Source organism: Protopterus annectens, chromosome 3.part0, assembly GCF_019279795.1.
Source record: "Protopterus annectens isolate FY-2018-M chromosome 3.part0, PAN1.0, whole genome shotgun sequence".
Taxonomy (NCBI): domain Eukaryota; kingdom Metazoa; phylum Chordata; order Ceratodontiformes; family Protopteridae; genus Protopterus; species Protopterus annectens.
This window is the reverse complement of record NC_056731.1, coordinates 38,338,712-38,360,236: the sequence shown is the minus strand read 5'-3', so window position 1 is coordinate 38,360,236 and position 21,525 is coordinate 38,338,712. Positions and strand designations below refer to the sequence as shown.

Below are 21,525 nucleotides of genomic sequence, written 5' to 3'. Positions count from 1 at the left end.
GCATATCAGTGTGCTAATCTCTGACATGTAGGCAGCATTTCATGTCATATAACTGACTGTCAGGCCTGTACATATTGTGAAAATGTCAATGAAAACAAACCTGTCATTGTACAACTCACCAAAGGTTTAAGAGGGCAATAGTCAAAATATGTCCCGGTTCACCTGCATGTGGTCAAGACATGCCCAGAGTGTGTGCAATAAGAGATGGACAGGTATGGACATAACATCAACCTGGAATCTGGGAATATGTGTAGAAATACTTAGGTAGTGTTAACAAACAATACCTCCCCACAGGTATACCAGGTAAGAGATGTATACTGCACGTAAAACTCAGTTCATGTATATAGTTGTCTACATTCATACCACTGCCCAAACTAAGGCCATAGGGTAGTGTACTAATACCTGTAAGTTACAGATCACAGCACTGACTAGGAAAGTAATGAGAACTACAGGAATATACTTGTTAATTGACATCTTTCTCTCTCCCCCACCTTATCTGCAACAATAAATTAAATACACAACTCAATCGGTATGTACTCCATTAAATCTACTGTTGGAACATATGTCTTATTGTTTGATAAATGTTTGATAAATATTTAAATTTGTTTCTATGCATGTGCCATGTTGAAATACTCCCACATTGGTGGCATGCTGCCATCAATGGACCTGCATGCTGTTGTAATGGCCACTGTGGTTCCATATATGCATTTGTTCTGTTTGCTATGCAACTGTTCCATATCCGGTGTTTTGGGTTAATGATAATATCTATGCATGCTGTTATACCTAATCCTGGAATGTGTTGATTATTACTAATCCACATATGTTGTAAAATTGAAACACCATAGCACGTTTGGGAAGGCCAGTCTTAGCGGACCCACCTGTCCCACCTCTACATATATATGCCTAGGGTCTATATTAGATCACCGAATGCTTAGGTAAGTGAACGGTGATTAATCGACCCCATGTAAGCGAAAGCTTACAAAACCGAACTGTCAGAGCAGCGATTTTTTCCAAGGGAAAAAAAATGCTGTTTCAACAAAAAAAAAAAAAAAAAAAAGAAAGCACATTAAAACATGCAATTAAGTGGGGGGCTGTGCCCCACACCCCCCCTACTTATATATATCACCTCCGAGACAGCACTACAGTGCATAAAACGGCAAAGTATCGAAGCGGCCAAGCAAATTCTTTCCCAGGGAAAGAATTCGCTTACATCCCGCTTCGATATTTTGCAGTTTCGGTTTTGTCAGTTCGACCAAGACGCATTCGAAAACATGCGTCTTCGGTCTGCTGATAGGAACCCTATGTCTCTATATATATATATATATATATATATATATATATATAGATATAAAAGAGAACATAACAAGTACGTATATGACCAAAGGCACTGTTAATGGGGGTGAGGGGGCCCAAGCTAAATACGTCTTTAAGTACTGGTATCACCCCCTCCCTCACAGCAAAACAGATATGACCTGGAATACAGTACCAACTGTTGCAAGTCTCATACCCAGGACCCAACACAACATGGGCACAAGACATTAACAGTAATCCATTCCACCTGTATGATGTCAGGATGGTATCAATAACATAGCATGCAGTACAGTCTGGCTACCATAAGGAATGTACAATGTGGAAGCAATAAGCATTCCAAAGGTACATAAACACACATGCATATATGCAGATACACACACACAGATACACACACACACACATGTATACATATATATATATATACATATATATATATATATATATATATATATATATATATATATATATATATATATATATATATATATGTAACTACACATACACACAAAGAGATATGTATAGGAAGATACATACTTAGAGGGTGCACACCATACTGAACAGCCAGTATTCCTACAGTTACCACCTTATCAGATGGACAGTGTATGAGTCACCCATACAAAAGACAATTGTTGCCTCAAACATATACCCAGAGAGAAGTCAAAAGATATGACACCACACACAGGTTTGCATACATAAGAAAGTTTTATTTGTGTATACTATTACAGTTATATATGCTATGTCATATAAATGTTTAGACTTTAAAATACATATAAACAGATTAATGCAACTCTCAAGCAGATCATGTTGCTAGTGGAGTTCATGGAAATTGTGTTAGAAAACAACTTCATTTATTTTAATGGAGAACTCTACAGGCAAAAAAAGGGGGTAGCTATGGGTGCCTCATGTGCTTCCCTTTATGCCAATGTGGTATTGCATAGGTGGGAACAGAAATTTATTTTTTCAACAACACGGGTCCACCATATAACATATTACAAGAGATATTTGGACGACATCTGCATTTTATGGAATGGGACCCTGAACCAGTTTTCCGACTTCTTTACCTATCTAAACTCTACTACCCATTTTTTATCTTTCACTCACAATATTAGTGAAAATGAGTTACACTATCTCGACGTCACTCTATTTAAAGACAATTTCAATCATACTTTTCAGTCTAAGCTTTACAGGAAACCATCTTTTTCTAATTCTTATCTCCATTTTGAGAGCGGACATCCGTTCCATCAAAAGAAAGGCATTATCAAGGGGCAGTTTATTCGAGCCTCTAGGATGTGTAGCACTCTGGATGATTTCTTGGATGAAATTGAACTTTTGAAATCTTTATTTAATGAGAGAGGTTACCCTATTTCACTAGTGACTACCCTGGCTCAGGAAGTTATAGACAACAGGGACAGCAGATATCCTCCTCTGATAGGGAGTGGATTTCCCCAAGTAAATGTTGACAAAACTGTGGACCACTTGGAACAACACAGTTGTTTTATCCACACTTATTCCCCTAGCTCTCTAGATATTGAAAATGTAGTACGGAGACACCGGGCAGTTCTTACTCTTCACGAAGAGTTGAATAAATTGGTGCAACCCTGTCCCAATTTTGTAAGAAAAAGAGATGTTAATCTTAAAGAACTGTTCGAAAGGAAACATACCCCAAGATCTGCACTGAATAATACAAGGCCAGGCACTTTTAAATGTGGTGCTTGTAAGCAGTGTCACACCATTATTAATGACTCGACTCTTTATATTCCATCGAGGAAATTTCTTTTTAAATCCAGTTGTTATTCAAACTGTGGAACAAAAGGGGTAGTTTATTTAGGGGTATGTACATCTTGCTCTAGTTTTTATGTGGGGAAAACTGAGAGACCCATTAGAAGGAGAATTTATGAACACCTTTACGATATCTTTAAAGAAAGGGAATCTAATGCCTTTTATAAACACTCCCTTTTATGTCCCAGAATGGAACTGAAGTTTATGGTGTTAGAACAAGTGGCACCAGATGTCAGAGAAGGAAATTGGGAGACTACCTTGGAATATAGAGTGCTTCTTTGGCAGCTTAGGTTAGATGCTGGTAAACCACCTGGCCTCAATGATAACATCAATATTAGTAGCATCCTCAAACTGAGGATGGCCCGGTTATAGCATCACTATTGTATTTTATTTTATTTATTATGCTAGAACCAATTTAGGTTGTAGGAGTATATGCATTGAATAGTTCTATATGCACATATTTATTTGAGATACAATAATATTTAGAATGTTTTAATTAATTTTTTTAACTTAAACATTTTTTTTGTATAGGTGATTCTAGTATTTAGGTTTTAAAGGTGACCAAGAACAACCCACAGGGTGTTAGGAACAGTTGCATTTATTAATTCATTTTTTTAGTGAATTTGAGTGCATAACATGTTGTTTCAAAAAATTCTGATCAAGAATTTTATTTAACTAATTGATTGTTTAATAGAGTTGATTTTCATTAATTATGTAAATTATTCAATTCATTCAATCACGTGTTTTAAGTTTAGTATTTATTCACGCTAACTGCAATGTATTGTTATCTTGAAAAAGCTCTGTATTTTACCGAGCGAAAGCGCTTGTTTTATTCTGTTTTTTGTCATCCAATAAAGGCTCTTAAGTGTTTTTGCTGGTTTGGGTTCCTGTCTGTGGATTTATCAGATAGAACAGGACCAAAAACAATGACATCTACCACAGTCTGTACACAAGCCAAGGTATGTATTTGCAATGCACATACTGTCAACAATCACCATAAGTACACGGACCCCATGACTGTACAGACAACCACAGAATGCCCAGGTTATGTCCTCAGAAATAAACCCTACTATACATAACATGTCTAGCAGTCTGATATCTGACTGGCTTATTGTTAGGTATGATGTCAATAAATAATGGTGTACAGAACATATGCATCTCTTACTGCATGACATATGTACAAAGGTTGACAAACTTGTGGCTGGAGCCCCCAACACTGGGCCAATATTGGCATGTTGCTGTGATACCCTCATACATTTACTGTTGTAACAGGGTTTGTTGTGACATATGTCCTAGGAGGGATATGAAGTTAGTAACTCTCATGGCTGTCACTATGTACTGACTGCAATCATCAGACTATGCTTCTGCAGTTCTAAGATAAGTGATCTGTGAGTAACACAAGAAATATAAGACTCCAAACAAAGCCCAGTCTGCAGATAACCCTACAGGTGGGAGTTTCCTCAAACACATAACACTGTCATGACAGGTATTAAATCATGTAGACCAGCCATATCCACGCAAACCCTGTTAAACCAACATTACTCCAAGTGCAGAAGAGCAACACTTATATTCTGTAGTCATGTCTGGAAGATCCCCCTCCTGTTTGTTGGCCTGTCTCCACAGTGTATGTTGTTAGAGGTATATCCCACTACCATCTGGGATGCTGTCTGCCAAACACTGACATGAGGTCCTGCTCACAGTGAATGAAAAGGCCCAACACCCACATGATGTTCCTAGGTATAGGAGTGTGTTTCCATGCAATTGGCTATGGGAATGTTACCACAGCTGTTCCACATGCAATTAGCTAGTGGGGGACTGCAATTCATGCAGAGGCCATCAGCTGATCATGAGCATCACTTACAAAACACAAGGTGCTGCCTAAGCAAAGCAGGTGTACTTCTCCACATCCACCAGAGAGGGAATGAGAGAGACAGCTAGAGAAAAGTAAGACAGGGAGGGGGTGGGAGAGTAAAACCTAACCATGTTTGTGTCACACATTTATCAGTACAGGGTTTCAAACCTCTGCCTGACTATGTATTGCTATCTCATGTTGATGCAGTTATTGCATGTGCCACAAAGCTTACATGTTGGGCAATTGTCCAAAGGTATATTTGATGGTGAGTGACATATGCAAAAAGGAGGGATAAGGTAGGTGTAGTCCATGTGCCTGTCCACATGAACAGGTATCAACATCGACACAGCCACACTCTCTCAGAGACTCACACACATTATCACAGTTGGCAGGGTCAGGATTAGATTTCCTAACTAGCTAGTTTGCCACAATACAGTAATATGCAGGTATCACATTTACCACAGGCGTTATTAGGATGATATATAGGCAAAAAGTATGTAAAGGTGTGTGACAAAAGAAGGCATGCTTCAGTAGGCCAATAGGAGGTGCAGTGAGTGGAAATGGCATTCATCTCATTATACTCTACACACACACAGACATAAGTTCCCAGTACTGACATGCATGGGTGCACTGCTTCACAGGTGTGTAGTGGGTGACTGTGCCAGAAGCCTGTACAAGGCTAGGTAAAGGGTATACCTTGGCATCAGGCCACATGAAAATGGTCTGCAGTGTGGCTCAGGGGTGTAGTGTCTGGATTGGCCCACACAGGTGAGTATTGTATTCACAATTCAGTCATCTGGGTTACTATTGTGAGTGGCCAGTGCTGTGCAATGCTTGCCATGTATGTGTTCTACAGTCCATGACATGGACAGTGTCTGGGATGGGTACACATCCCACATGCATGTTCTGTGACATGGAAGTGTACCTGGGGTGTCTGGGGCATGTTGTGTACACAGATTGTTATCATCAGATCTGCCATTTCTGGCCTCATGTGGTGAAAACTGCCACTGGACACCAGGTTGACCCTGCACCTACACTGACAGCATGATACAGGTATTCCCTGATGTCAGTGGCATCTGTCCATACAGGGCATGTGTATAAGGCATGGTATGTCCTTTGTGGGTTACATTTTCTGGCACTACAGTTGTTGCAGGCATCCAGTGGGGAACATAGTGAAGGAGCACTGTATGCAATTATGTGCCTATTGTAGGATTGGGACAGTGTGCCATGCCCTCTGTAGTCTGCTGCAATCACACCATGGTTACTATCCGTGGGCAATATGCAGAAAACTACCAACATAGTGGTTGTTGCCTAGCCGAGTGTATTTGTGTACGAGACATGGGTTGAGAGTGTTCTTTGAGTAATACAAGGGTCACCTAAATTGTTTGCCAGGCCTTGATGCCACATGTAGGGGTATGGACTGTCAACCCAGCCTATCTGCTGTTTGACATCTGTTATCCTTGTAAGGTAGACATTGTGACATATAATAGGCCCACCATATAAGAAATTTGCAAAACTTGTGCCACAATGACTCCAGCTGTTACACACTCACAGCACCTCCACACAGGATACGAATAACAAACACACACACACACACACACACACACACACACACACACACACACACACACACACACACACACAAACACACACCAAGTCTGAGACTGGAACTCCTATGTAACTTGTACATCACACTACAGCATTATGAAGTTATAGCATGTGCCATAGAGACTACTGGACTACTCCTTCCCCAAAGGTGTATTTCAAAGTGAACAACATCAGCAGGCTTGCCAAAGAAGGGCAATGGAGGTTGTAGTGACTGTGAATGGCCTCAAAAGCATTGCTCCCTACACAGACAAACAAACACAGACACAAACATCCACACTTGCCATGTCTGGGAATAAAACTTCTACCTAACTAGTATATCACACTACAGCATTATGCAGTTATAGGATGCACCATGGAAATTACTGGGCTATTACTTCCCCAAAGGTGTATTTCAAAGGGAATGGCATCAGCAACCTTGCCAAGGTTGGCCAATGGAAAGTGTAGTTCATAGGTTAGTAGGGTCATACGTTGATATTAGGCTATAGGCCCTAGGGCCTATACATGCCTAGACATGACAATTCCCTGGCTATGACATCCCACAATATTTACTTTCCTGCACCCCTGTCTAGCAGGGCAGCTGACATGATCCCCGGGGTAAATTTCCTATCTCCCATCCAATTGTCCAGGTTCCTTTTGAAGAGGGCCAAAGAGGCACTCTGCTTGAGATGTATGGGCGGTCTATTCCAGAGTCTGGGGAGTCGCTGGGTCAGGAACACATCCCTCCTGCATGTATTGTTCATTGTGATGACATGATTTGGATCCCTGGAGCATGCGGCTGTGAGGGTTTGGAATATTCTTAGTGTAGCATGTCCAACAGCTGTGGGTTTGACATGGCATGGTATGTTAAGCAGAGATCGCCTCTGAGAACACAATATGTGACAGAGTATAGCTTGATGATTTTCAGGTGGTCAGCATAAGGCATCTGGTTTAGGCCTGTGGTCATTTCGTGAAGTATGTCTGCAGCCGCTCTACTTGTTGCAGATGTCTTGTGAGGTACATACGTAATGGGCTGTTGTAGTCTGTACTGGATCTACTGATAGATGACTACAGTGGGACAATGGCATCCTTTTCCTGGATGTAAAGCCCTTAGTGGGAAATTTGCCACATAGTTGGGTTTCCTGACTGTTGTGGTGATGTGGTTACCAAAGGTGAAACCACTGTCCACCTGTGTCCCTAAGTTTGCTATCACACTTTAGGTGTTTAGTGTACTGCCACCTATGTGGTACTTCACAGGTACATGTCCCTTCCCCAATGGGGATAAGTATATATTCTTGGCATTGATCTTGAGGCCATGGCTCAGGCACCAAGCATGTCTTTCTCTAAGGCCCTTCTGTAGAATGTCCACATCATGTGGGGATTCAATATTGGCTCCCAGTGTGCAGTCATCTGTGACCTTTGCTTGCCGGTGTCCCTTACTGTTGGACTGTACTTCAGAGCAGTAGATGCCAAACAAGGGTGGTGCCAGAAATGAACCTGAAGGTACTCCAACTGTCACTTGTCTGGGGCTTGGGTTGATGTCACCTACATTTACAGTGTGGGTTCTGTCAGTACAGCAGTTGGCAGCCCATCGGATGACATTGGGATTAATGGCCAGCTTGATACATTTATCTATGATTCCAGACTGGGGGATGGTGTTGAAGTGCTTGGCGAGGTCCAGATAGGCTGTGTGAACCACCTTACCCTCATCCACAGCTCTGGAGATGGATTCACAGTTGTCATTCAGGTTGAGGTGACATGATCGGCCCTTCTCAGACCCAAACTGGTTAGAGTCCAGTGTTTGTAGGTTGCCAATGCCTTTGTTTTAATTTCAATGATAATACATTCCATGGCCTTGCAGATCAGGCACGTCAAACTGCTGGGGCTGTAGTTCCCAGGATCCAAGGTGGATCCCGTCTTGTGGACTGGGATAACTGTAGCTGTGTGCCACACCGTGGGCACAAAGCCTGAGGTGTGGCTATGATTAGACATAGCATGTAGGTGAGGTACCAGTTCAGTTTGTAGCTCACGTAGTACACAGCCTGGGATGTTGACTGGTCCCATGGCTGCTGTTGTCATAGCTCTGTAGAGTGTGTTTTTTACCTCTGTGGCCATTATTACCAGAATTTGGCAATCTATCCATGTTGAGATGGGTCCTTTGGGGGTTGGGAGGGGGGTGCAATTGGCGCTGACTCGATCTGCCAGAATATTGGCAATATCCCTGGGGGCAGTAAATTTAATACCATCCTGTTGTAGCTCACAGCAGTTCTGAGCATTGCCATTTAGATTCCTCACATAGCTATGGAATGGCTTGCAGTTGTCTTTGGCATCTTTGGCTATATTATGTTCGTAACTAGCTTTGGTGGATGTTATGAGTGATCTCTGCCTCTTACTGTAGCTGATAAAGGGGGTATTTTGCATCCTGGAAATTCTCCCATTTCTGCAACAGTTTCCTCCTTTTGTTGTACAGTATGTTTATGGCAGGGGGCCACCATATTTGCTTTCTTTTCTTGGTGGGGAGTGTCTTGGTTCAGTATTGGAATGCACAATTCATGCACAAGTGGATGTGCTCGTACAGTGCTTTCATGTATGATTCAGCAGTCATCCTTTCAGTTCCCATCTGCATAGGTGTCATGATGTTAGGCATGTCTGACATGTGTACCATAGCATTGGCTTTGGAGATGTGTGTTACGGAGGTTTCCTTACTGGGGTGTGGGGAAGGGATGTTGATGTTAAGGGTGATTAGCTCATGGGCATACCTGACCACTGATGGGGTGACCATAGGTGTGGAGCATTGATTTCCCATGTTGGTAATGACCAGGTCTAGGATATTTGATCCCCTGGTGGGACTATGGGTTACTTGATCCAGGACATTAGGAATTATAACTTGTAAGAAACATTGGGTACATGTGTTGGTACACAAGAAGTTTTCCCAGTTAATGGCAGGGTAGTGTAAGTCACCCAGTATTAGGGTGTTTGCCTTTATCATAATATTTCACAGTATGTTTCAAAAGCTGTAGTGGTATCATGGAGCATGGTGGGGGATCTGTAACAAGCTATACAATTTGGAATGTAGTCTAACCTACTGTTAGTTGCACAGGGAGCATTTCAGGCACATTATTTTGGGCAATTAGCCTGGTGGTGTGAATATCCTTGGTTAATATGGACACTCCTCCACCTTTATTGTTTTGGTCCTTATTTGGTGGCCAACAGGTGTGGTGAGAACTGCACCTGTTATTGCAGGGGTGCTCTCTAGAAGCTTGGATCAGGTCAGTTATCAATGTTCTCCATTTGTAGGTGTTTGCAGAGACTGTGAATGGCCAAAAGAGCTTTGATCCCTACACACACAGTACAGTTGCCATGTCTAGGAATAGAACTCCTACCTAACTAGTATATTTCACTACAGCATTACGCAGTTATAGGACATGCCACAGAAATTACTGGGTTGCTTCTTCCCCAAAGGTGCATTTCAAAGTGAATGACATCAGCAGGCTTGCCAAAGAAGGGCAATGGAGGCTGTAGTGACTACGAATGGCCTCAAAAGCATTATTCCCTACACAGACAAACATCTACACTTGCCATATCTGGGAATAGAACTCATATCAAACTAATTTAGCACACTACAGCATTATGCAGTGATAAGACATGCCACAGAAGATTACTGGGCTATTTTTTCCCCAAAGGTGTATTTCAAAGTGAATGACATCAGCAGGCTTGCAAAGAAGTGCAATAGAGGTTGTAGTGACTGTGAATGGCCTCAAAAGCACTGCTCCCTACACAGACAAACAAACACCCACACTTGTTATGTCTGGGAATACAACTCCTACCTAACTAGTTTAGCAGACTACAGCACTATGCAGTTATAGGATGTGAAATGGAGATTCCTAGGCTACTTTTTACCCAAAGGTGTATTTCAAAGTGAATGACATCAGCAGGCTTGCCAAAGAAGGGCAATGGAGGTTGTAGTGACAGTGAATGGCCTCAAAAACATTGCTCCCTACACAGGCAAACAAACACACAAACATCCACACTTACTATGTCTGGGAATCGAACTCCTATCTAACTAGTTTATCACACTACAGTATTATGCAGTTATAGGATGCACCACAGAGATTTCTGGGCTAATCCTTTCTCAAAGGTGTATTCAAAGTGAATGACATCAGCAGGTTTGCCAAAGAAGGGCAATGGAGGTTATATGGACTGTGAATGGCCTCAAAAGCATCGCTCCCTGCACAGACAAACAAACACACACATTTGCCATGTCTGTGAATATAACTCCTACCTAGCTAGTTCATCACACTACAGCATTATGCAGTTATAGGATGCACCACGAAGATTACTGGGCTATGTCTTCCCCAAAGGTATATTTCAAAGTGAATGACATCAGCAGCCTGCCAAAGTAGGGTATTTGAAATTGTAGTGAGTGTGACTGGCCTAAAAAGCATCGATACCTACACAGAAAAACACACACTTGCCACATCTGGGATTAGCACTCCTACCTAACTAAGACATCACACTACAGCATTACGCAGCTACAGGATGCACCACAGAGATTACTAAGTTACTATTTCCCCAAAGGTGCACTTCAAGGTGAAGACATCAGCAGGCTTGCCATAGTAGGGCAATGGGGACTGCAGTGTGTGTACATGGGCCATAACCCATTCATCTAGAGGCAGACACACAACACTCAGACACACACAGGTTTATATTCCACAGGTACATGTATACAACGGCTAGATGACTACTGACTTGTACAGTCATGTTACACAGTTAGCACAAGTACCACAGACACTATAGTGCTGAGGGATACCAGAGGCAAATGTCTATGGTGATTGACATTTGCACATCATGTGGTTTTAGCCAACTGAATGTGTGCTGGTTGGGACAGGCCTCATGATGGGAGGCTCTTTGTCATTGTCACTGTCACTCTCTTCCATACATCTATGTGTATTTTTGGCCTATTATAGTGTGTTGTCTTTGGATATATGTGTGCATTCCTATCCAATGTGTGTACAAAGCATAACTGGTGTGTACTGAGGAGTGTATGCACTAACATTTGCGACTGTCAGAAATGTATGGTCCACTTTTGTTGCCAGACATGGGCTTCAGTATGTGAACATGTCCAGTATGACCTTTCAGTATTTTGTTGTCTGACATGGCCTTCATTTCTCTAAGCATGGGAGCATGCCCAGTATGACATTCTGTATTGAATGTGTGAATCCATTCCATGTAGACTGTACTCCAGTGCAGAATTTTGTGTTCTACACCGACAGCTAGCAAACTGTTTCTGCAGGATATCTGTAGATCGTTTGACAATATGGGGTCAAAATGGCCAAAGGTTAGTGGGTTACTTAAGGTAATTGTGTCTGTGCTGCTTCTGCTACATGGTCTTGGTGTTAGCAGAGATAATCAGACATATGTACCGTTAAACACTGTAATGTTTTATGTCATCAAGTACTGTCAGGTACACATATTTGCTTGCAGTGATGTCCTGGGGAACACAGTGTGAATGCAGCTGTGTCCAGTATTGTGGTCAGCAGCCTACATATTCTTGTACAATCATGCCATTTTGGAGGGGAAGCTGCAGACACTTGCTGCTGTGCCTGTGTAAATGGTTTAGCAGCTTGGTACAGTGGTGGCAGAGGATCCCATGCTTGTACATCCATCGACGTGACAGTATGGCCATATCCTGCTGTGGCCATACCTCATAGCTGTACAGATTCACACAGGTTAACCAGAGGCAGGGGTCATAATTCTGAACATTACCCCTTCACATTGTGGTTTATGAGCAGGTTTGTAGCCACCCATTCTTGTGTTTGCAGCCAGGGATAGTATGTGCACACATCTGAGTTTCTGACTTCACACACTCCATTCCGCCCATGTTCCCACCCCCTCTATTATTCTATCCTCTTCCATACATTATGAAAACATTATCTGATATGTTCCCTATAGTTATCACCTCATCCCAGCAGTAATTTGGCATTGGTCCACAGTTCATGCAGTAGGACATGGTGGACATGTTACTGGGATTTGTCCACATGGCCTTGAATTTGGCTTCTGTGGACTGTGTTATGTTGTTATTTGGGAGTCCATGACAACATACTTTGGCAGTACGGGTGAGACACAGGCCTTTGGCAGAGGACTGTAGGCCATTTGGTATTGATGCAGGCCAGCTGTAGCAGACTGTTGCATTCTGTCACTTCTACAGTCCCAGACTGCAATACACTATATTCTCCTGGAGTGACAGGGTAAGTGTGCAAGGTGTTCATGCCAATACTTTCTGTCATTATTGATCCAGTGGTGTGGATGCTGGCAGGGTGCTGCTTACAGCTAGGGACACACCTGCATGGGACACCTGTTCTACATGCTGCATTCTTTCGCTATTGCCATACACAGGTGGGGGTCATATTGTACTCATTCCCAACAACAGGGATAAGACCGGAGAGGTACCTGTGGGTGGTGTTGGTGTGAGCTGGGTGCATGTGTGCTATGGACACTACTTGCATCTGACTCACAGATATGTATGGGGCATTCCACTTATGCTGGCTTGTGCAGGGACATCTCCTGTTTCTCAATACTTCATTTCTATGACCTTTGTGGTCTGCCAGTGTTTGGCCAAACATCGGAATTCCCTACTACAAGGCCAAATAATGTGTTGCAAACCTGTATGTACAATTCCAAGGGTGTGTGCATTTGATAGTTACATATTATACACTGTCTGTCTGGGGTATTTCCCCCTGTGTACTGCTTGTATATCTGGGCCGACATTCATGCCATGTCCATCTTTCAGATGGTGACATATATTACTTCCAAACATTTACTATGGCTTACTGCTGGAATGTGTTTTGCTGGGAAACATTGTGTTTGGCATTGCAGTTGTGGGAACTTGGCCCTGTCATTGGCAGTGCTGGGCAATGGCCCCCAGGACAACCTCACCATGCATACATACTGACCACTCTCACACAATATACAACACACACCAACCTAACACACACAGACCTACATATTGTACACATGCTACAATCTATCCTGCTACCTTGGCCAGCTCAGGTAATCTGTGCTCCACTGATATTATACCTACACATACATTTCTACATTTCTACATAGGATTGGGGGGGGGGGACGCCTGACTGTTACTACATTTCCACATAGGATTGGGGGGCACTATTGACTGTTACTACATTTCTACATAGGATTGTGGGGGGGCACACACCTGACTGTTACTACATTTCTACATAGGATTGGAGGGACACCTGACTGTTACTACATTTCTACATAGGCTTGGTGGGGGCACACCTGACACTTGTACACATTTGCTATGACTGCACTGGTATTTCAGGTACTCCATTTCATTCTGTATTCTAACCTATCATGCTAATAGAGGCATATCAGTGTACTACAGGTCTTAGGTTTGATTGACCTACATTTCAGTTTCTGATTTTTTACCTTTCAGAACAAACATCCCACTGCCTGACCTGTTGTAGTCTGTGTAGGTCTGGGAAGATGCTCTCCATAGCCATCAATCAGAGGCCTTAGCACAGCCTTTGTTTGTGTTTGTCTACACCTGTTCTGCTGGCTGAGACTGTTGTTGGATATGTGAGCATCCCTGACTGGCATGTGTGTGCCCTATGGACACACGTCACCCAGCACATTTCCTGCAGTGAGCTTTGTCACCTTGTCTAGTACTGGCTACTCTGATGACACCAGTATTAGTTACAGATCTCATGCTGCCACTATAGGTGTCTACTATCTGCTGGCATCCCATTCAGCCACCCGATTGCCTTGCATGCTCACATCCAGAACCTAGATACAAGTAACAACACATACTACTCCATTTGGCAATTGGTAGGAAGAGTGACTACAGTATTGAGGATGGTGCTGGAGGGCGGACTATGTCAGATGCACATAGTACACTCCCTATACATGGTTAAGCACAGGTAGTGTCATGTTTGGCATCCCTTTTACTGTATGTGCGAGTCAGAGAGAGGTGTCATTCCCTGGGTCCCTACCATGTCAGTGTATATGCTATGCGTTGCCTCTTTGTCAAGGCCTGGGCATACTGGGCACACCTCCTTCTGCCTACTGGGGCAGGATCAGGTTGTTCCTCCTCTGAGTCACTCTGTGCCTGTGCAGGCCTTGGCAATGGTGGGGAGCTGTGTGGCCCTGTCCCATGCTGTTCCTGCTGCAGCTGTTTCCGCTGGATCATATTGTGTAGCATGGCACATACGATAACAATTTGGGTACATGTAGCTGTTGAGTACTGCAAGGCTCCAACGGATGTGTCCAGGCACCAGAGCCATGCCTTGAGCATCCCAAACACACAATCTATTATGATTCTGGTCTGTGCATGTGCCTCCTTATGGAGGTCTTGTTTGGGTGTGTGTGCATTTCTGATGGGTGTCATCAGCCATGGCTCCAGTGCATAACCAGCATCCACCACTAGGTGACCGTAAGGGATGTCCACATTAACAAATCTCTTGTAAGCTGCGTCAGATGCCATATGTGGGAGCTGTGATAGCTTCCAGCGCAGCCAGCCCACACATTCATTATAATGCCCTGGGCATCACACACGACCTGGCAGTTGATGGAGGAGAAGCTCTTGTGGTTGATGTAGACCCTACCCCGCTTACTGGGTGGTGCTTTGATGCATATGTGCATGCAGTCTATATAACCTACTACCTCAGGGTATTCTGCTATTTGGTGGAAGAGATACATATTGCTGGCCAACCCCTCACGGGTGTTGTGGAAATATATGTGCTCACTGGCATGTGTTGACATGGCATTCAGGAACTGGTGGAGTACCCTGGATGCTGATGCCTGTGAGATTCTCATGATATCCTTATTTGGCCTTTGGAAGGTACCTGTGGCTAGTATTCTTAGGCCTACACATACCTTGGTATCCACTGGGATGGGTTCCCCTCTGTTAGTTCTGTGTGAGGTGTGGACGGCACAGCTCAACAATTTTGCTGTAGGAGGTCCCTGTCCACCCTATAGTGCTCCACTATCTCCAGCTCATGTAGACCCTGGTAGGTTACCCTGGGTCTGTACACTCTTCTCCTTCTCCTCACTGTGAGTTGGTTGTCAGCATTCTCATCCTCACCACCCTCAGCCTCTTCCACATGTTGATTTATGATAGCTGCTGCAGCCCCTATCATTTTGTTGTTTTTGTTTGGTAAAATTTCCAGGCTTGTGTACACCGGTGGTGTAGAGTATTTGGGAAAAAACAGAGGGTAAGGTGTTTGCATAGTTTATAGTGGTGTGCTGGGCTGGGCTGATCTGCTGCCTGTGTAATTGGCTGATTCTGATACATTTTACCTGCCAGCTATGCTAGTTCTCCTTGATTACTTTCCTACTGTTGTTTTCCCTTCCCATTGCCTTCCTGTTTAAGGCCAGTGCCATGCAAATACAGTGCTCAGATGTGCACAGAGCTGCTATTTCCAGGCTTACTTTTTTTTTTCCTTTAAAACCCGGTGCGCAGTGCACACACCTGCTTAGGCAATGTAAAGAGTGCTAGGCAGCCTCAGACGTACCCCCTTGCTTAGCTCTGCTAAGCTAAGGGCAAACCTGAGCCACAGGGCTCCAATAATCTTACAGTATGCCTGACACACACCCCTATGATGTCAGCTAACTCTTAGCCTTGCACTATGGTATTCTGCACTTACGTGGTTGGGTGCTGGCTAGCAATGAGGGGAAATCTGGGGATCAGTATCATTCCCTTCATTTGTATAGGATTGCCTGCTAATGCATAGTTACAAGTCCCACACTCAGCCTTCCCCCTTAGCAACCACTATTCACTGGCCATGTTGTCTTCTGCCAGCCATTGAGTATAATGGCAAAATAGTAATTTTGGATACAATGCTTATTTCAGTTTTTTTTTTTTTTTGGCCCGATCCCATTTGCACGCCACTGCCCTATGCTTAAACAGCTGAAATCGGCAAAAAAAAAGTTATTTTTTTTTTATTTTGGCAACTGCTATCCATGCCAATGGCCATATATTTGGCTATTCTCAAGCTTTACACATAATATACACGTTTTATTTGGAGCTGTCATGGCTCCGTTTTGTAGTTTGCAGAAATGTACTTGGTTACTAACTGAGTACATTTCTACACACTACACTAGTCCTGCATGGCCGGCTAACAGCTTCCTGGATCGCAAATTCACCTCATTTGCATGGTTTTCACCTGCAAATGGGGTAATTTGCATATAGGAGCTGTGCCCATGCAGGAATAGTGCAGGAGTGCTTGTGCACATCTCTGGAGCTTATTCCTGGATCACACGGCAGCCATATTGCCTCCAGCAGCTCCTGCACTATTCCTGCATGGTGGGCAAAGATTGCTGAATCTGTGGGATTTTCATCTCTTAGTTTACTGCATGCCTGTAGTCATACATCCTGTTGTTTAATTCTCTGCTAATACGTCCTACACAAAAAGACCCACAAGATTTGCATATTATTAAATAAACCACATATTTCGATTTACATGTGAAACTTCCCATTATACTTATTTTATAATTATTGATGGTTATTTCTTCTATACCATCGTACACCAGATAACATAAATTGCAAGCTAAACATTTGTGCATCCCTTCATTATTTACACTCGGCTTTTTGACAATTTATTATGAAAGAAATTCTTAAAACTTTTGCCCTCTTTCTGCACAAATACTGGATGTTCACCTACTGCCATGGAAACTTTCAGACAGCTTTTCAAGATCTTCCACTTGTTATTAATAATTTGTTTTATAGCCACTACATCTATAATGTTAGAAACTTGCATAGAAACAGTACAGTTGACATTGTTATGTTTAGGTGTAACTGAACTATCAATCTTTCTGATAATGCAAATTTCATCTAATTTGTCTCTTACTAAACCCACTAGGTAACCTCTAGCAATAAATTTATTACTTGAGAGACGTGAACCTATATCTTGAGAAACTAGAGTTTGAGTGGCAACTAAGAACTAATGCCACTGTTTATCCAGGCATAAATGACAACATCTCATTAGCTCCCGTGTTGAAATTAAAGGCACTGGAGATTTGAAAATATTATATTTAAGGTCTGTTTATTTTGGTTCCTTGGTTCCCTAAATACATACAGTACAATATAGGTATTATGTAGTGTAACCAGTGTGTCTTTTTATTTAACATTTTTATCTAATATTTTTATCCAATAATTTTAAATTAGTTATTTTTAACTAAGTTAACATAACATTTATGTTATTAGCACTAGCACTTTATAAAAATTTGCTATAAGTGAATTAATATACATTTATATGTATATTTAAATGTGATTTCTATTTGCTCATGCTGATGTACTGTCTTTTTAAATAAGTATTCATTCATTTCCCTATTGCATTGATCATGTGACTGCATTAAGAAGTTTATTTAAGCTTACATTTGAATTTTAACAGTTACTCTGATGAAGCCTTGGGAGCCACAGGGTTGAAAATGTTTAGTCTTTTTCTGCAGTAAAGTTTGTCAAGTGTTGTTCTGTACGGGTTTGGTGGCGTTTTTTATTTTTTATTTTTATTTCACCAGTTTTGAGTTTCCACTCTTTTGGGTGGTTGTTTTTGTTATTTTTCAAACCTGATATGAGTGACAGATTAGTTGTGTACCACAGAAACAGTATTCTCTGATTAACTGTTAACTATAAAAGTAATAGCCTTTTTTGATGTATAACTGCAGATAGTAAAAGCAAAAAGTACACAAGCACTGAAGCCCTTCAGAGAAACTATCTCCATGACTGTCACCATGTTTTGTATGAATATTTTCTTAATTATTACATGAGAAACAGTCTTCATATTAATGCAGTATTGCAGATGTATACACTATTTGCTTTAGTCGAGTGTGTAACATAGATGTGTCATAGCTATTTATACTGATGTCCTACATAGTAAATTTATTATGCATTATCAAACTGTGTAAATTTGCACAATAATTTATTTCAAAACTTGATCAGTATATATGTTGTGCCTTGAAAATATTATGACTGAGATGTTGCAAGAAGCACCAATGAAAGTCTCTAGAAGGTGACATGAGTGACTGTACACTGCTATTTTAAACTCTGTTTAACTGACAAGATGGCAGCAATAAATGAATGAATGCTATTACTGTGTTCTATTGTATGCTCATAAAATGGACTGAAGAGAAAGTCTTAATGAATAACAGATTTCTGAGATCGTCATACTGTGCTAAACTACAAGATAAAGTAACATAACTTTATCTCAGCATGCTGTTACTCCTACCTTCCTGATGGGTCTATGTTTAGCGATCGAAATAAATGTTCATCGAATGTCTGTTCATCATACATAGACCACTGAAAGTTCCTTCCATCAAAACGCCAAATGATTATTAAAAATTACACTGAGCAATTGTAGTTGGCCAACATCAAGTTAACAGAATCAGTACATACTTACCAGTAAGAGAGGGTAAGGAAACCTACCCTTTCCCATCTGTAGTGCAATCTCGGAGTTGGCATGCATAACCAATGGGGAGGAGGGGCATAGCCCCCACATACAGAAGATTACCTGTGCTCCCCCACGTCCCACTAATTATATATATCAACTCCGAGATCACACTACAGTGGGGAAAGGACAGATTTCATTACCATCCGTTACCGTTAAGTAGGTACTACATTCTGCTCCCTTGATGTTGGCCAACTATGATCATTCAATGTAATTTTTTACAATAATTTTCCATTCAATAAAGGGAACTTTTGGTGGTCTCTATATGATGAACAGATATTCAATGAACATTCCGTTTGATCACCAAACATAGACCCCTTCCTCATAGCACAATCATGTCAGGATGGCAGTGTTGATGCCTAAGCTACTCACTGTATGCCTGAGTAAGGAGTTTCATTTAAATTCAATTAAATGTGGATCATTTTACAGGCAAATGTCGAGTAGTTATAATACGTCAGTACTGTGCTGTCACTTGCTGTCTACATCTACATGTCTTTCTGTCTACTGGAAATTTGAAGTGTAACACAACATGACAGGGAAGCCGGCACAATAGCCCTGTTTTGCAAATTGTGGACTGGGACAATAGGTGGTACTATATACAGGCATACTGATCTGAGTTGCAGGCTACTTACACTTATCTTTCAAACTTGCTCTGAGTCACTGATGGATTGTGATTAACAACAGTTAAACATTCTGGGTATTCCCTTCTGCTGTCAGGGATATGCTGTTTCCATTACTGTTTGTTTTATGTTTTTAAGTGCCACCAGAGATAGAGAAAAGTAAAAGTGCCTATCAATACAATGGAAGAAAATATCACACATCAGTAGCATTTCTGTTTTTTTTTTTCTTTATGTTTTTCTTTTCTTTTCTTTTCTTTTCTTTTCAATATATTAATTTCTTATGCATTACTTGGCCTTGCTGTTATTTTTCCCCAGGTTAATATTATACTCTAATAAACTGCACTGCATATAAATAATGTTTTATTTCTGTTATTTTTTTTATATTTTGTATTTCATTATCTTTGTAGTATGATGTTTGTTTTTCTCCTTTTTAGTTAGTAGTTTAATAAACTGTTCCACATATCACTGCCCTTTTATATTTGTACCATTTTCCATTGTCTTATAATTAAACAACCACCTATCCATACTAATAAAACTAACACATCAAACCCATCACCCCATCATTCTCCCACTTGTCTTCCAAAAAAATTGAATATTGTCACAATCAACCAACAAAATTACAGAACTACATGTCTGGATATCATAGTATAACCCTGATATGTCATCACAGAAATCTGACTTAAGCCTAACATTAAAGATTCTGAACTACTTCCTTCAGTCTAGAGTATTATCAGAGTTGATAGGCCACACTAGATTGCAGGAGGGGTAGCCTTAATTAATTCAAGTTCATACAATTTCTATCCCTATGTACACAACATCTCAAAATTCCAAAATGCCAAAATACTAGTACCACTGCTAAAGCTTAACAATAAAAAAGCAGCTATTTTTTTACAGTCTACATCTAACATGGAAATAATATAAATACTTTAGTCAATACTTTTAATACTTTATTTTTAAATACTTTGAAAAGCAATGGCTCACACTACAAAAAAAACAGAGTGAAAATTAGTCACTCACCATGGCTCACTACCCAGACAAAAGCTACAATGTCTAACAGGCAAAACCAGGAAAGAATGGTTTAAACTCGAAACTCCCTGTAACTTATATCTTTATAGAGAACTGCACAAACTGAGTAAAAAACAAGTTAATCTGTGTAGATAGAAAACAATATTACAGGCATCTACAAGTTGAACATAAAACTAACCCCTCAAAATTCTGGACATCAGTATATAACCTGTTACATCCTGACTCAAAAAACGAACCTAACCCTTCTCATAATAGCTCTCCACTAGAAACTGTAACCATATTCAATATCTGCTTCATAGAAACCATTACCTCCCTAACTAAATTCTCTTCACCACCATCCAATGCTTCTACCACCCCCCTCAGTAACACCAGATCCTAGTAATTCAACTGTAGATATTTGGATAACTACCAACATTGTCCATACACCATACACACTGCCACTTTCTTTACCACCCTCCCATTATCAATTTATCTAACATTTGTTGACTGGGAAAGTCCGACTAGGACATAGCGTATTTTCAGCAGAGGCCCAAGGAGAAATGCTCCAGATGTATGTCAAGTAATGTCATGTATGTCATATAAGTATTAAGTATTCATGGGCATGACTGCTTAAATGCATGCAACACTGCTTGCAGGGAGCAGTCATCATCGCTTTTGCAATTCAATGGTACTGTTAACAGCCTGCACCCAGGGCAGCTACCCTTTTTACTCCACGCTTGATATGGCTGTATTGTAAATACATTTGGTGCTATTCTCATGCCTGTAAAATGCATCATGTGCGTGAGTAAATGTCCATTCAAGATGAAACTTTTCTCTCCAGGTACCCTATTCAAGGGAATATTTTCCTGAAGAGATAATCTTGTTTAGCAAAGCACAAATAAATAAGTAAATG

At 41.3% G+C, this 21,525-nt stretch overlaps 1 protein-coding gene across 3 annotated transcripts in view; it reads right to left on the bottom strand.

The window, feature by feature from the left end:
* Positions 1-21,525, bottom strand: part of LOC122796246 (nebulette-like) — a 1,283,698-nt gene that overhangs the window by 479,424 nt on the left and 782,749 nt on the right. The gene's annotated exons all lie outside the window — the stretch shown is intronic.